Raw genomic sequence first — 16,362 nt, forward strand, 5'->3', positions numbered from 1 at the left:
CTCCCAAAAGCGGTATGGTGAAGAAGAGCCATCGCTGTTCTTCACAAAACTCTGAGTGAGTTCCAGAGGTAACTGTTCAAACAGAGCAACATCACTTAGAGACTACCAATAAATAGGGCTGGGTATCGATAAAAAAAATTCAATATCAATACTGATACCTTGACTTCGATACCGTTTCCTTAATTGTACTTTTTTCGATACTTAGGTCGAGAGGGGAATAAAAACAAGCAGGAAAACGACGAAAAAAATGTTTCTTTCACAAACCCACTCACATAGTTTATTCGTGATAAGAAGCCAACAAACAACACGAAAGATGAGCTTGCGCCCATAATTTCACTGATTTGCACACAACGGGGGGGACACACAGGAAAATAAGGATGAGGCAGCGGTTCACCTGATATCGACGATGTTTTCATTTACATTTTTTTTTTTTGTTTGTTTTTTTTTTGTGCTTTTAAGATGTTTTTTTATAAGGTTCCAAAGAAAGAAACTGAAAAACTGAGATCCTCTTTTAAAATAATTGATTTAAGCTTGTGGATTTTCCATGTTCATAATGTATGTAAAAGGCCAGTTTATGAAATGTGACTCCTTCTGGTTTTTAAAACAGCTGTTAAATAAAAAACTGAAAGTGAAAAATAGAGAGTAAAAAATTAATTTGAAGAAACTGAAAAAAGAAAGATATTGAAGGACAAGATGCATCGTGATGCTTCGAGAATCATTTTATAATGTAATCGTTACGCTTTGAATCGTAATCGAATCATGAGGCCAGTGAAGATTCACACCTCTATTCATCATTGAGCGGTTTGATAAAAACGTGATCGTAAATTGTGCCCTAAAAAAAACAAAAAATAATATTTGTGTTTAGACCCCCAGTGAGAAAGCTAAAGTGACAATAATCCATAAGATGTTGGTTAATGAAGAAAAATAACCTTTGGGGAAACCAGGTTCACTGCTGGGGCCAGTTCCCCTCTGGCTAAACAGCAGGAATACAATGCTATCACACTAAAATCATATTAACATGTACTTTATAATGTTTTTGTCTTGTGTCTATACTTTTAAAAGTATGGGTTTTTTTATATTTATGGACTGGCCCCATTCACTCTATTGTAAGTGCCTCACTGCAATTTTTTTGTTTTGTTTTTTTAAAGGGACGAGTCAACATTATTTTCTGTTGTAATAAACAGTATGCCAAAAATGCTGTTAATTGAGCCAACTTGTAATGAAACCGTAAAATTGCTTTAATCATCAACAAACATCTGTTTAATGCTAGAACAGTGAAAAAGAACAATGAGAGAATAAAATAACATGAGAAGTCAAAAGAAGTCAAAAGAAGACAATGGAAAGATCATAAGGAAGATAAAGTATCTGGCAGGACCTGAGTTCTTAAGCCCAGTGGAACTGGATTGTTTTCCGTGAGTGGGCTTGCGCTGGCTGAGGGTGGGAGCTGAAGTGTCTTTGACAGCCAGAAGAGATGGAGAGGACACACAGGGAGCTGTGTGAAACAGTGATACGTCCAGAAAGACAAAGAATTAAAGAGGAAAACAGATTACAGTAGAGGTGGTTAACAACTTTAGAACATTTCAGCAGCAGCTAAACATCAACAGATTTTAGTGGGTAGAAAACAGGGAAAAGACTCCAATGCACCAGGATGCATTTCGAGCCCCATGAGCAGCAGACCCGAGTTGAATCTGCGCCCACACTACTCATCAGATTTTTGAAGAATCTGAAAGTTTGTAATATACAAACTTCTGCATATTTCCCACCCAAACTTCATGTTTGTTTATTAAATATTTTGCCTATCAATAAGAGCTTAGGCTTACATGTGTTTGAGTCTCTTGGAACAATGGGAGATGTTGGGCTCAATGTGCTGCTGAGATTCAGATATAATGAGTGTGTTATCATTTACCCTCTCCAGCAATCCTGAACACACACTCAAATAATGCTGCCATCTCTGATGCACACAAAAACACAAAGGGGGACTAACTAAAATGTTTTGCGCCATGTAAAAATATGTTTTAATACCCGATTCACTAAAGGAATTATGCAGATCATGAAACAGCACAAACACGCCGACAAAATCTATGCTGAAAGCAATTTGCATGTTGTACATTGATCTTGTGGGTCAGATCTGAGTGCTATATAGCTGGGGATGCAGCAGACCATGGTGATCTGAAACACGCTGACGGGACTGTACAGCATCACTATACTACTGAGATCCAGGGATTTTATTTCTGAAATAGTTTTGTGTGCACTCGCAAAGGTTTGCGTGCCCTTGAGATAAGTTTTGCATTCCTCGCAATAGTTTCGTGCCCTCGCAATAAGTTTACTTTCCCTTGCAATAAGTTCCCTCTCGAGAGGTCTCTCCTATTGCGTAAGTAGCTTACGCTATGGGGAAAACTCAGTTTCTCGAGAAATATTGAAGTCTTTATGTAAAACGCATTGCAGCTGCACAGCAGACAGCAATGAGCGAGGCAGCTCGGTCATTGGCTGTGCTGCGCAACTTGCTCGAACCAATGACGGGCGACTCTGAACGCACGACCAATGAGCGCGCTTCACACCGCAGCGCCAGAGCCCGCCAAGATTGGCGTGGCTAAGGCTATATATTAGGCGCCCGTCATGAGAGTTCTTTAGATTTAATCTCCTTCAGCAAAGACCTTCTCTTCGCTGGATCCTCCGGATTATTGGAGTCTTTTCAGCCGCCGTCGACAAGCCTAAAGCAGGACTGCTACGAGGACGCCGGCGCCTTCAGCCGCCTTCAAAGCCTTCTGCTACGCCATCCGGCGCAGCATCACCTTGATATCCTTTTACTAAGCTACTTTGCAAGTGTTCGCCTCTGCGACGCTTTTTGTCATTTAGTAAAGAGCAAATTCGAGGCGTTGTTTCAAATGCCTTCGACCTGCGCCTCGTGCAGAGGCCCTCTTCCTGACGGGACCGTCACATTTTCTGCGCCGCTGCCTGGGACCTGACCACGCAGAAGCTGTTCTCACTCGAGGCGGATGCCCCGAATGTGACTCCCTGGGCCTCACCGAAGCGCGCTCGCTTTGCCGCCTTCGCCGCGAACGAGCCTGCTACCACCGTGCTGCCATCCCCTCTGTTCGAGCCGCGCAAGAAAAAGCGCCGCTCACGGAGGCCGCCAGAGCACGCGGACTTCAGTGACGTCACACCGGGCCAGTCCCCGCGTGCTTCACCACCACCCGAGGACTCCCTGCCGCCAGTTCAATTCACGCAGGCAGACCAGCACCCCTCCGGAGCGGTGGGTCTCGTCTCGTTCGGCGCTTCAGGGGACGACGGTGAAAAGGATGACAGCCTTTCCATTGATGCTGCATCCGACGACTGGCCGGGCTCGGCCTTCGACCCCACGCCGTCGACATTAGCGGACACGAGCACGGGCACCAGCATGGACTCAGAGATCGTCCGCATCCTGTCCAAAGCCGTGGAAGTCTTCTCCGGAAGAACCCGCCCACAGCCGGCTGGACGAGTGGTTCCTGCAAGGCATTACCCAGTCCCCTTACAGGCGGCTGGAAATGTCTGTACAGCAGTCAATGGGCCAGTCACAGAACTCGCTCACCTGCAATCAAACGCCGTTTTAACGGCAACACACAGAAATCACAAAAAGAGTCATTTTCTGCCTGTGTCACTAAGGGGTCACGTGTCCACACTAAAGTGCGCATTCCCACATATCAATACTGTCCAAACAGTGCCGAATACTTCCCCAGCTCAAGCTGGACGCCCCATAAATGTGGATCATGTGCCTATTGTTATGTATGCACCACTACACACAAGCACTGTTCCCACAGTTATAAACACTTCCCCAGTAAAAGCGGGAAATACTATAAAGGTAGCGGCGTGCCTGCTGTCATGCATGCACCCCTACACACAAACACTGTATGCATGCCCAAAAACCCCCCGCCGCGAGTGGGAGGCTTTATGAAAATGGCGCGCGTGCCTACTACGGTATATGCACCCCCACCCATAAGCGCTGCCCATACAGTTTCAAACAGTTCTCTGGCTCATGCCGCGAGCATCACAGATGAGACGCGTGAGCCAAGAAACTCCCCGCTAAGAACGGGAAGCTTTATGAAAGTGGCGCACGTGCCTATTACAATGTATGCACCCCCACCCGTAAACACTATCTATAACGTTTCAAACATTTCTCCAGCTCATGCTGCGAGCATTACGGAGATAGCGCGCGTGCCTGTAATCTCACACGCACCCCTGCACTCGGCACTCAACAAAGCTGCACAGCGCATTCCCGCACCTCTGAGAGCTGTAAGCTCAGTGTTAGCACAAGGCAATTCGCCGGCAGGGCCCATACGTCACTGCGACACGCCCCTAGCCAGCATTCAGCCCATATCTGTGCGAGCAAAAGCCTGGGAAAAAATCCCCGACATGCCGAAATGGGTTTTGAACATAATAAAACACGGTTACTCGCTTCAATTCGCCACGAGACCACCCCGCTTTTCAGCGGTGGTCGAGACGAAAGTGAGGAAAGATGTTTCACATGTTCTACGCAACGAGGTGCTCAAACTGATAGAGAAGGGCTTATAGAAACTGTTCCTCCCTGTATGAGCGAGGCGGGTTTTTACAGCCGCTACTTTCATCCTCGAAAAGGACGGTGGCCTCCGCCCCATCCTAGATCTCAGACATCTGAACAAAGCTTTAATGATTCGCTCGCTCAGAATGTTAACGACCAAACATATCCTCGCGCAAGTTCGCCCGGGACTGGTTTCTATCAGTGGATTTGAAAGATGCTTACTTTCACATTCCGATAGCGCTCATCACAGGCCATTTCTGAGATTCGCTCGAGGGACAGTCATACCAGTACACAGTACTACCATTCGCCTATCATTGGCCCCCGTACATTCACCGAAATGTATGGATGCAGCACTTTCCCCCCTGAGACAGCGGGGAGTGCGAATACTGAATTACCTCGACGATTGGCTAATCCTAGCACAATCAGAGAGTCAGTTAACGACGCACAGATCTTGGATTATCAGCCATCTAGAATGCCTGGGTCTGAGAATCAATTTTGCAAAGAGCGTGCTATCCCCCAGCCAGAATATCTCTTTTCTGGGAATAGTGCTAGACTCAGTGCAGATGACAGTGCGCCTCTCATCAGAGCGCGCGCTCGCTATTCGGCGCCTTGCAACATCATTTTCACCCCGTCAAACGATTTCAAAGGATGCTCGGTCTCATGGCCTCGGCATCAGCTGTACTCCAGCTAGGATTGTTGCACATGCGTCCTCTCCAACGATGGCTCATGAGCCGTGTCCCCACTCACGCGTGGCGCTCGGGCCACTTTTTAATCAGAGCGAATCACGGCTGTATAAAAGCCCTGACGCCCTGGAAGGCCGTTGACTGGTATCAAACCGGTGTGAGTCTGGGCGACCGTGAACACACGGAGAAAAATGATCACGACAGATGCCTCCAAAATAGGATGGGGGGCCCTTTACGAGGGCAGGCCTGTCTCCGGTTTTTGGTCAAACCCGGAAAAGCGCCTACATATAAACTGTCTGGAAATGAAAGCAGTCGCCTTGGCTCTCAGAGCCCTGCTTCCGTACCTGAAAAACTAACACGTCCTGGTCCGAACGGAAAACATGACGGTAGTATTGTATATAAATCGCCAGGGTGGACTCAGGTCGAGCTCCATGGCCACCTGTACACCATGGAACTCTATGGCCAGGGAGCTCATCTTATGGTCACAGCACAACCTGCGCTCGCTGAGAGCAGCGCATGTGCCAGGCGTCCTGAACCAGGGAGCGGACATGCTGTCCAGAGACAAAGTTCTCCCAGGAGAATGGTCTCTCCACCCCCTGACGGTTCAGTGGTTATGGCAAACCTTTGGCGAGGCAGAGGTTGACCTCTTCGCCTCCAGGGAAAATGCGCACTGCCCTCTTTTCTTCTCAAAGAGCACGGACGCGCTCACCCAAGTCTGGCCGAGCCGCCCCTTGTATGCTTTTCCCCCGATCGCGATGCTACCTCAGGTCATCAGTCGGATCAGGGAGGTGAAATGTGCAGTGCTCCTGGTAGCCCCACTCTGGAAGAACCAGATGTGGTTTCCAGAACTAATGCAGATGATGCAATCTGCCCCATGGCCGATTCCGTTGAGGCTGGACCTCCTCAGGCAGGCCAACGGGATGATTCTTCATCCCCGCCCCGATCTGTGGGCCCTTCATGCATGGCCCCTCAACGGGTTCCAGAGAACCTCCCCAGCGGAGTGTTGAGAACCATCACTGAGGCGCGAGCGCCCTCTACGAGGCGCTTATATGCCCAAAAGTGGAAAGTGTTCAGTGACTGGTGTGATACCAAGAGCTTGAACCCCAAATCGTGCGAGATACCAAGTGTACTCGCCTTTTTACAAGAGCTGCTGGAGGCGGGCCGCACACCCTCTACACTCAAAGTCTATGTGGCTGCCATAGCAGCGTCACACAATCCTGATAAAGAACGCTCATTAGGGAAAAACGACCTAATCATTCGTTTTCTAAGAGGCGCTAGGAGGATGAACCCTCCTCTCCCCCCTCGGTACCGATCTGGGACCAGGCCACGGTCCTGGACGCACTCAAGAGTGCCCCGTTCGAACCTCTCCAAACCGTGCACCTTAAACAGCTCTCGCTCAAAACTGCGCTCTTGCTGGCACTCGCCTCAATCAAGAGAGTGGGCGACCTGCACGCGCTGTCATCAAGCGCTGCTTGCTTGGAATTTGGACCTAACGACTGCAGAGTTGTCCTTAGGCCAAAGCACAGGTATATTCCTAAAGTGCTCTCCACACCCTTCAGAGTACAGGTGATATCTCTGGCAGTGCTATCGTCTCCAGCAGACGAAAGCGACGCTAATTTACTCTGCCCGGTCAGGGCGCTCAGAGTATACTTGGAACGTTCTTCCTCGTTCAGACAGACGGAACAATTATTCGTATGCTTTGGCGGCCGAACTAAAGGTCTCGCAGTTTCAAAGCAAAGAATATCGCGCTGATAGTAGATGCTATAGCGCTGGCTTATGAAGCCAAGGGCCTTCAATGCCCCTTAGGCGTCAGAGCTCACTCTACAAGGAGTATGGCCTCCTTGTGGGCGTGGTCGAGTGGGATACCCATTGAGGATATTTGTGCGGCGCCAGGCTGGGCCTCGCCTTCGACATTTATCAGGTTTTATAACCTACAGGTCCCCTCATTGCATTCCAACATTCTATCAGCCTGACTGTAGTATGGACTGGAGTACGTATATGCTGAGCATTATCTCCTCCCTTATAAGGTCCGTCTCTGACTGACTTAGAGGGTTTTTTATGCATATCAGTAAATAGAAAAATCAGTACATAAGATATGTGCTTGTGTTTTTACAATGAGTGCCCCACCATGGTCCACCTTGGGGCAAAGGCGCTCTGTATTATCCCATTATATAGCTCGCCGTTGGCCGGCTCGTTGAATAATCACTTTGCTTTAAGGCTCAGGCATCTGCCTCTGGCTTTATAGAGCGAAGTCAGTACGCACAGCGTTTTGCATGGTGTTCCCATAGCGTAAGCTACTTACGCAATAGGAGAGACCTCTCGAGAGGGAACGACTCGGTTACTAACGTAAACTCGGTTCCCTGAGAGGAGGGAACGAGTATTGCGTAAGCTGCCGTGCTTGTGCTTGGTCAGTCACTTCAGTCGATTGAACCTAAAGCACTCTCATGACGGGGCGCCTAATATATAGCCTTAGGCACGGCAATCTTGGCGGGCTCTGAGCGCGCGGGCGTGAAGCGCGCTCATTGGTCGCGCATTCAGAGTCGCCCTGTCATTGGTTCGAGCAAGTTGCCGCAGCACAGCCAATGACCGAGCTGCCTCGCTCATTGCTGTCTGCTGTGCAGCTGCAATGCGTTTTACATAAAGACTTCAATATTTCTCGAGAAACGGAGTTTTCCCCATAGCGTAAGCTACTTACGCAATACTCGTTCCGCAATAAGTTTTGCGTTCCCTCGCAATAGTTTTGCATGCCCTCGCAATAAGTTTTGCGTTCCCTCGCAATATTTTTGCATGCCCTCGCAATAAGTTTTGCGTTCCCTCGCAATAGTTTTGCGTTCCCTCACAATAGTTTTGCATGCCCTCGCAATAAGTTATGCGTGCCCTCGCAATAGTTTGGATGCCCTCGCAATAAGTTTTGCATTCCCTCGCAATAGTTTTGCGTGCACTCGCAATAGTTTGGATGCCCTCGCAATAAGTTTACGTTCCCTCGCATTAAGTTTTGCATGCCCTCGCAATAGTTTTGCGTGCACTCGCAATAGTTTGGATGCCTCGCAATAAGTTTACGTTCCCTCGCATTAAGTTTTGCATGCCCTCGCAATAAGTTTGTGTAAGATTTAGAAGTTCATATTTCATATTTGGAAGTTGTAATGCTCAGAATTTCATATAATTTATATTTGAGTAATTTACTAGGAATGTATTTGCAATGTTTAGTCAGTTAATTATTTACATATTTACGTGTTTACATATTTAACACGGTCAGGATATTCTGCTGAATCTGCCTCTCTGATTCTCTCATGTTTACCTCAGTCTAAGTTCTCGCTTCTGATTGGTTAGGGCAGTCACGTGGAAGGTCTGTACAAGGAAGTGTTGTAGTGTTACGCTTGATTAACGAGGCAGACGAGGAGATGCGGATCCAAACGCAGTTGAACTTTATTGAATGACTAAACAGGGCAAAACACAAAGTAACAACCCACGATGGGGAAAAGAAACATAAACTGGGTAAGCAGATCAAGGTAGACATGAACTGGGAACTCGAAAGGGAAAGACACACCAGGTTTAACATCAAACGACGATCGACAAAGACAGAACAAAGACACGGGGTATAAATACACAAACATGGGATAGGTGGCCAATGAAAGAACAGAACTCAAACAAGATAACAAGGTGATTAACAGAAACCAAAGGCAAATTAACAAGGGCAGGTGTAAACAATGAACAGTGAACACGTAACGCTAACAAGGACTATGGAATTACATAAGGGACTAAAGTGAAAACTAAGAAGTGCAAAAGTGACAACAATGGTAAACAAGAGGGCAACAGTGAAACGAGACAGGGTGGACTATGGAGTTAAATAAGGGACTAAAGTGAAAACTAAGAAGTGCAAAAGTGACAAGATGGAAAACAAGAGGGCAACAGTGAGACAAGACAGGGTAATCGTTACATAGCCCCCCTTAAGGATCGGATACCAGACGATCCAAAACAACAAAAAAAACACAAAAGACAAAAAGACCCACAAAGAAAAAACAAAATGAGGGCACCAGGGGCAAACACACAGAGACAGTTCACGGGGTACAAGGGGCACTGCGACAGTCCAAGGGGGCCATTAGGGCAGTCCAGGGAGGTGGAGAGGGTAGACAGGTAGACCATGGAGGCCGAGAGGGCAGGCAAGCAGTCTATGGGGGTGTGTCAAGGGACCAGGGTCAGGTGGCCTGGTGGACATCCACTGGGTAGGGACTGGGTCAGGAGGCCAGGAGAGAGGACTCAGGACGGGAACAGGGGCAGGAGGCCTGGGTGGAGGCCACAGGACGGGAACAGGGTCAGAAGCCCTGGGAGGAGGCCACAAGACAGGGACTGGGTCAGGAGGCCTGGGAGGAGGCCACAGGATAGAGGCCGGCTTCGTGGCCTGGGAGGTGGTCATGGGCCAATGGCCGGTTCAGGGGACCTGGGAGATGACCACAGGGCACGGGCTGGTTCAGGGAACCTGGGAGGTGTGGCCACTGGGGAGCTGGCGGAGCCGCGTGAGGCGGAGCCAAGGAGGACCTCTGAGGCGGGCAGTCGAAGACTTGGGTGGCGGCGCCAAGAGGAGGCATAGGCAGGGCCGCAGGAGACCCTGGGGGCGGAGCAGTAGAAGGCTTGGGAGGCGGCGCCGTGGAAGGCTCGGGAGACGGAGCCGAGGGAGGCTCGGGAGGTGGAGCCGGGGGAGGCAATGGCGTAGAAGGCTCAGAAGGCGGAGCTGAGGGAGGCTCAGGAGGCGGAGCCGAAGGAGGTTCTAGAGGCGGAGGCCTGGAGGGCTCTGGAGGTGGAGCCGAGGGAGGTGGCGCCGTAGGATGCTCTAGAGGCGGAGCCCTAGAAGGCTCTGGAGGCTCTGGAGGCGGAGCCGTGGGAGGCTCGGGGGGCGAAGCCCTGGAAAGCTCAGGAGGCGGAGCAGAGGGAGGCTCTGGAGGCTCAGGAGGCGGAGCTGAGGGCGGTGGCGCCGTAGGCAGTTCTTGAGGCGGAGGCCTGGAAGGCTCCGGGGACGGAGCTGAGGAAGGCACAGGAGACGGAGCCAAGGAAGGCTCAGGAGATGGAGCCGCAGGAGGCTCTGGAGGCGGAGCCGCAGAAGGCTCGGGAGGCGGAGCCGCAGGAGGCTCCGGAGGCAGAGCCGTAGGAGGAGGCTCGGAAGGCAGAGCCGTGGATGGCTCGAGAGGCTTGAAGGGTGGAGCCCTGGGAAGCTCGAGGGGCTTGAGAGGCGGAGCCCTGGAAGGCTCGAGAGGCTTGAGAGGCGGAGCCCTGGAAGGCTCGAGAGGCTTGAGGGGCGGTGCCCTGGAAGGCTCGAGAGGCTTGAGGGGCGGAGCCCTGGAAGACTCGAGAGGCTTGAGGGGCGGAGCCATGGTAGGCTCGAGAGGCGGAGCCCTGGAAGGCTCGAGAGGCTTGAGGGGCGGAGCCCTGGAAGGCTCGAGAGGCTTGAGGGGCGGAGCCCTGGGAGGCTCGAGAGGCTTGAGAGGCGGAGCCCTGGGAGGCTCGAGAGGCTTGAGAGGCGGAGCCCTGGGAGGCTCGAGAGGCTTGAGGGGCGGAGCCCTGGGAGGCTCGAGAGGCTTGAGAGGCGGAGCCCTGGGAGGCTCGAGAGGCGAAGCCCTGGAAGGCTCGAGAGGCTTGAGGGGCGGAGCCCTGGAAGGCTCGAGAGGCTTGAGGGGCGGAGCCCTGGAAGGCTCGAGAGGCTTGAGGGGCGGAGCCCTGGGAGGCTTGAGAGGCGGAGCCCTGGGAGGCTCGAGAGGCGGAGCCCTGGAAGGCTCGAGAGGCTTGAAAGGCGGAGCCCCGGAAGGCTCGAGAGGCTTAAGAGGTGGAGCTCTGGGAAGCTCGGAGGGCGGAGCTCTGGAAAGCTCGGGAGGCTTGAGAGACGGAGCCCTGGAAGACTCGAGAGACTTGAGAGGCGGAGCCCTAGGAGGCTCGAGAGGCTTGAGAGGTGGAGCCCTGGGAGGCTCGAGAGGCTTGAGAGGTGGAGCTCTGGGAAGCTCGGAGGGCGGAGCTCTGGAAAGCTCGGGAGGCTTGAGAGACGGAGCCCTGGAAGACTCGAGAGACTTGAGAGGCGGAGCCCTAGGAGGCTCGAGAGGCTTAAGAGGTGGAGCTCTGGGAAGCTCGGAGGGCGGAGCTCTGGAAAGCTCGGGAGGCTTGAGAGACGGAGCCCTGGAAGGCTCGAGAGGCTTGAGAGGTGGAGCTCTGGAAAGCTCGGGAGGCGGAGCTCTGGAAAGCTCGGGAAACTCGGAAGGCGGAGCTCCAGAAAGCTCGGGAAACTCGGAAGGCGGAGCTCTGGAAAGCTCGGGAAACTCGGAAGGCGGAGCCCTGGAAAGCTCAGAAGGCGGAGCTCCGGAAAGCTCGGGAAACTCGGAAGGCGGAGCTCTGGAAAGCTCGGGAAACTCGGAAAGCGGAGCTCTGGAAAGCTCGGGAAACTCGGAAGGCGGAGCTCTGGAAAGCTCGGGAGGAGGAGCCCTGGAAGACTCGAGAGACTTGAGAGACTTGGGAGGCGGAACCCTAGGGGGCTCGAGAGGCGCTGGCTCTTGGATCGGTCACGCCATTGGCACTGGCACTGGCTCTTGGACGGTCATGGCTACTGGCACTGGCTCTTGGACGGTCAAGGCTTCTGGCACTGGCTCTTGGACGGTCACGGCTACTGGCACTGGCTCTTGGACGGTCACGGCTACTGGCACTGGCTCTTGGACGGTCGTGGCTTTGGGCACTGGCTCTTGGACGGTCATGGCTACTGGCACTGGCTCTTGGACGGTCGAGGCCACAGGCGCTGGCTCAGGGACGGTCGAGGCTACAGGCGCTGGCTCAGGGACGGTCGAGGCTACAGGCGCTGGCTCAGGGACGGTCGAGGCTACAGGCACTGGCTCATTGACGTTTGAGGCTTGCGGCACTGGCTCATTGACGTCTGAGGCTACAGGCTCTGGCTGGGTTACCGTGGTTGACGAGGATTCGGGCTCGCTCACGGTGACACGCGTGGGCTCTAGCTCGCTCACCGTGACATGCGTGGGCTCTAGCTCGCTCACCGTGACATGCGTGGGCTCTAGCTCGCTCACCGTGGCAGGCGCGGGCCGGGAGGCGGAAGCCCGTCTTCTCTCCCTCCTCCGAGCAGACGCAGTGGGCCGCGCTGGCTCGTGGAAGGCGACTGGCATGGGGACGGGCAGGAAGCGCCAAGGACGACTGGGGAGTCACCACAGTGGGGAGAGAGGTGGAATCCTCCTCGGCGAAGACCACGGTGTAGGGTGAGCCGCAGACCAGTAAGGTCGCCTCCAGGAAGTCGTGGAGAGTCCACCCAAGCGTTGCCGGGCGGTAGACGCCCCTGAGCTGAACCGTGTAACGTGTCCCTGAAGAAAACCACCAGGGCTGAGTCCGGAAGTCCGTGAACTTCGCCAGCGAGGAAGTCGCTGATGTGGTCTTCAACAGGGCGGCCTTCTTGTCTAAGGTTGAGCAACCGCAGTTGGCCCGTGATCACTGCTGGATCAATGGGTGGTCGATCGTTCTGTTACGCTTTGATTAACGAGGCAGACGAGGAGATGCGGATCCAAACGCAGTTGAACTTTATTGAATGACTAAACAGGGCAAAACACAAAGTAACAACCCACGATGGGGAAAAGAAACATAAACTGGGTAAGCAGATCAAGGTAGACATGAACTGGGAACTCGAAGGGAAAGACACACCAGGTTTAACATCAAACGACGATCGACAAAGACAGAACAAAGACACGGGTATAAATACACAAACATGGGATAGGTGGCCAATGAAAGAACAGAACTCAAACAAGATAACAAGGTGATTAACAGAAACCAAAGGCAAATTAACAAGGGCAGGTGTAAACAATGAACAGTGAACACGAACGCTAACAAGGACTATGGAATTACATAAGGGACTAAAGTGAAAACTAAGAAGTGCAAAAGTGACAACAATTGTAAACAAGAGGGCAACAGTGAAACGAGACAGGGTGGACTATGGAGTTAAATAAGGGACTAAAGTGAAAACTAAGAAGTGCAAAAGTGACAAGATGGAAAACAAGAGGGCAACAGTGAGACAAGACAGGGTAATCGTTACATGTAGTTGTGATAGGTGTTCAGTAAAGTACTACTTCAGAAAGTCCTCCGTCTCCATTCTATTGTTTATTATCATAAGGAGTGATCCACCACCACATACAGAACCCTCACGTTACATTTGCTTTCCCTTGCAATAGTTTGGATGCCTTCACAATAAGTTTTGCGTTCCCTCGCAATAGTTTTGCGTTCCCTCACAATAGTTTTGCATGCCCTCGCAATAAGTTATGTGTGCCCTCGCAATAGTTTGGATGTCCTTGCAATAAGTTTTGCATTCCCTCGCAATAGTTTTGCGTGCACTCGCAATAGTTTGGATGCCTCGCAATAAGTTTACGTTCCCTCGTATTAAGTTTTGCATGCCCTCGCAATAAGTTTGCTTTCCCTTGCAATAGTTTGCGTTCCCTCGCAATAAGTTTGGCGTTTCTTTGCAATAGTTTGCGTGACCTCGCAATATGTTTAATTTCCCTCTAAATAGTTTGCGATCCCTTGTAAAAAAGATTTGGGTTCCCTCACAATAGTTCGCATTCCACTGCAATAGTTTTACCATGGTTTTGCTACAGTAACCATACTTTAACCAATATATTTGTAGTAAAGCCTTAGTGTTAATCAAGGAAAACATAAACTATGGTGATAAAAATCTGTATTTTGTGGTTTTTAATGGTTACCAAGTTTGTTTGTTTTGATTGCTTTTACAATAGTAACATTGTAGTTACTATGAAAATTTTGTTGAGTATCAGAGTATTCTTGTGCCTTTAGAAACAAAGTTTATGTGCAAGTGCAGACAAACCTCAATGGTGGTCTTACCATTTGAGCTGTAGTTCAGAAAAGCTGAAAACTTGGAGACCAGCTTTTCATCACTCGTAACGGCACAAATGCAGGCATAGAAGTGCATGCAATGCTCAGGTGAACTGTGCTGAAGGGGATTTTCTCCTTCTGTAACATTACGCTGGCCCAAACTCCTTGTCTCTAATCCCCCCTTGGCACTGGGATCATGACAAGCACATTGAAGGGGAGCTGAACCCTCGCTTTTCACTTTTGCTCCAGACAAGCCCACCTTCAGATGCAGCAGTCCCAGGGGGTGGGCTTCACCTGGCTGTCACTTCACTATCCGGGTCCCTTTGGAGACATAGTTTGGATGCCCTTGCAATAAGTTTTGCATTCCCTCGCAATAGTTTTGCGTGCACTCGCAATAGTTTGGATGCCTCGCAATAAGTTTACGTTCCCTCGTATTAAGTTTTGCATGCCCTCGCAATAAGTTTGCTTTCCCTTGCAATAGTTTGCGTTCCCTCGCAATAAGTTTGGCGTTTCTTTGCAATAGTTTGCGTGACCTCGCAATATGTTTAATTTCCCTCTAAATAGTTTGCGATCCCTTGTAAAAAAGATTTGGGTTCCCTCACAATAGTTCGCGATTCCACTGCAATAGTTTTACCATGGTTTTGCTACAGTAACCATACTTTAACCAATATATTTGTAGTAAAGCCTTAGTGTTAATCAAGGAAAACATAAACTATGGTGATAAAAATCTGTATTTTGTGGTTTTTAATGGTTACCAAGTTTGTTTGTTTTGATTGCTTTTACAATAGTAACATTGTAGTTACTATGAAAATTTTGTTGAGTATCAGAGTATTCTTGTGCCTTTAGAAACAAAGTTTATGTGCAAGTGCAGACAAACCTCAATGGTGGTCTTACCATTTGAGCTGTAGTTCAGAAAAGCTGAAAACTTGGAGACCAGCTTTTCATCACTCGTAACGGCACAAATGCAGGCATAGAATTGCATGCAATGCTCAGGTGAACTGTGCTGAAGGGGATTTTCTCCTTCTGTAACATTACGCTGGCCCAAACTCCTTGTCTCTAATCCCCCCTTGGCACTGGGATCATGACAAGCACATTGAAGGGGAGCTGAACCCTCACTTTTCACTTTTGCTCCAGACAAGCCCACCTTCAGATGCAGCAGTCCCAGGGGGTGGGCTTCACCTGGCTGTCACTTCACTATCCGGGTCCCTTTGGAGACCCGCTGCACTAGGGGCCCAGGTGTCTCTGTTGGCTTGGGAAGTGGCCACCAAGGCTTCCAGCATGGAGCTCTTGAGTGGCAGCTCTGTCGCTTGGATCTGACACTCCATGGCTTGCTCCACATGGGTGCAGAGACTCTTTGATGATTGTGACACTCGCTGATGGCCCCCTTCAACTATCGACTCACTTCCGTTTAGCTGGCATAAGGGCATGTAACAGCAACCGAGATTGAACCAGGTTAGTAGGGTTCCATCTGCAGTAGTAATGGCTGTATCCATGAGGACCAACTCAACGAAGCCTCACTGTTCAGAAGCACGACCCGTTGATGCACTGAGAACACCTGGGCCAACCCCAAGACCTGCCGCCTCCGCTGTCCATCACAACTTGTACCACTTCAGATGGCCCCTTCTTTAAATGCCCCGTCACATGGACTCCATCCCTAAGGATTGTTCCACAGGCTTTGTTTTTGCAGATGAGGCCACGGGTGCCATTGTAAACACCACACCGAGGGCACTTATGGATGCCTCTTAACGTAGCCTTGCCCAAGTTAGACAGGACCACAGGAGTCTTCCATTTGTCCTGAGTTTTAACAGGCAAGTGGCTGGAGGTTTGAGTGACAGAAGAAACCATGGTCTGTGTTACCAGAATATTCCGGAGTTCACGAGAAGGCCATCCATTTTGGTGTCACATGTACACTAAGACCGAAAGTGATTAAGGACAATTTTAGTATTAAGCAACTAAGGAAAGCACTAAACAAATTTGTAATGCTGGTTACCCTTACAGAAATAGCATCATAGCTGGTACCACAGTAGAGTGATGGCATCAGATGTAAATACCATGACACTGAATGTATTTTTCCTGCTGAAAAGAAACATAGTTGACAAGCCTAAACTGGTATGCTGATATTAGATGTCTTCGAAGATAGTTTTGGGCACTTTTCAGAGACCAACTTAAACCAGATGATATAGTGACCAGATATAGTGACCAGACAAAACCTTTGCCTGTTTTTTGCTTACTAGCTCAAACCACTCTAAAATGTTTACATTTGTGTGAATTGTATCCACCAAAATAACAATT

The 16,362-nt window shown here is 50.3% G+C and overlaps 1 pseudogene; it reads right to left on the reverse strand.

Annotated features, from left to right (window-relative positions):
• Window positions 1-1,313: 1,313 nt before the first annotated feature.
• LOC127622118 (uncharacterized protein C2orf42-like) lies at window positions 1,314-15,962 on the reverse strand (annotated as a pseudogene).
• Between the last annotated feature and the right edge of the window lie 400 nt (window positions 15,963-16,362).

The sequence above is a fragment of the Xyrauchen texanus genome, chromosome 3 (assembly GCF_025860055.1).
Source record: "Xyrauchen texanus isolate HMW12.3.18 chromosome 3, RBS_HiC_50CHRs, whole genome shotgun sequence".
NCBI lineage: Eukaryota > Metazoa > Chordata > Actinopteri > Cypriniformes > Catostomidae > Xyrauchen > Xyrauchen texanus.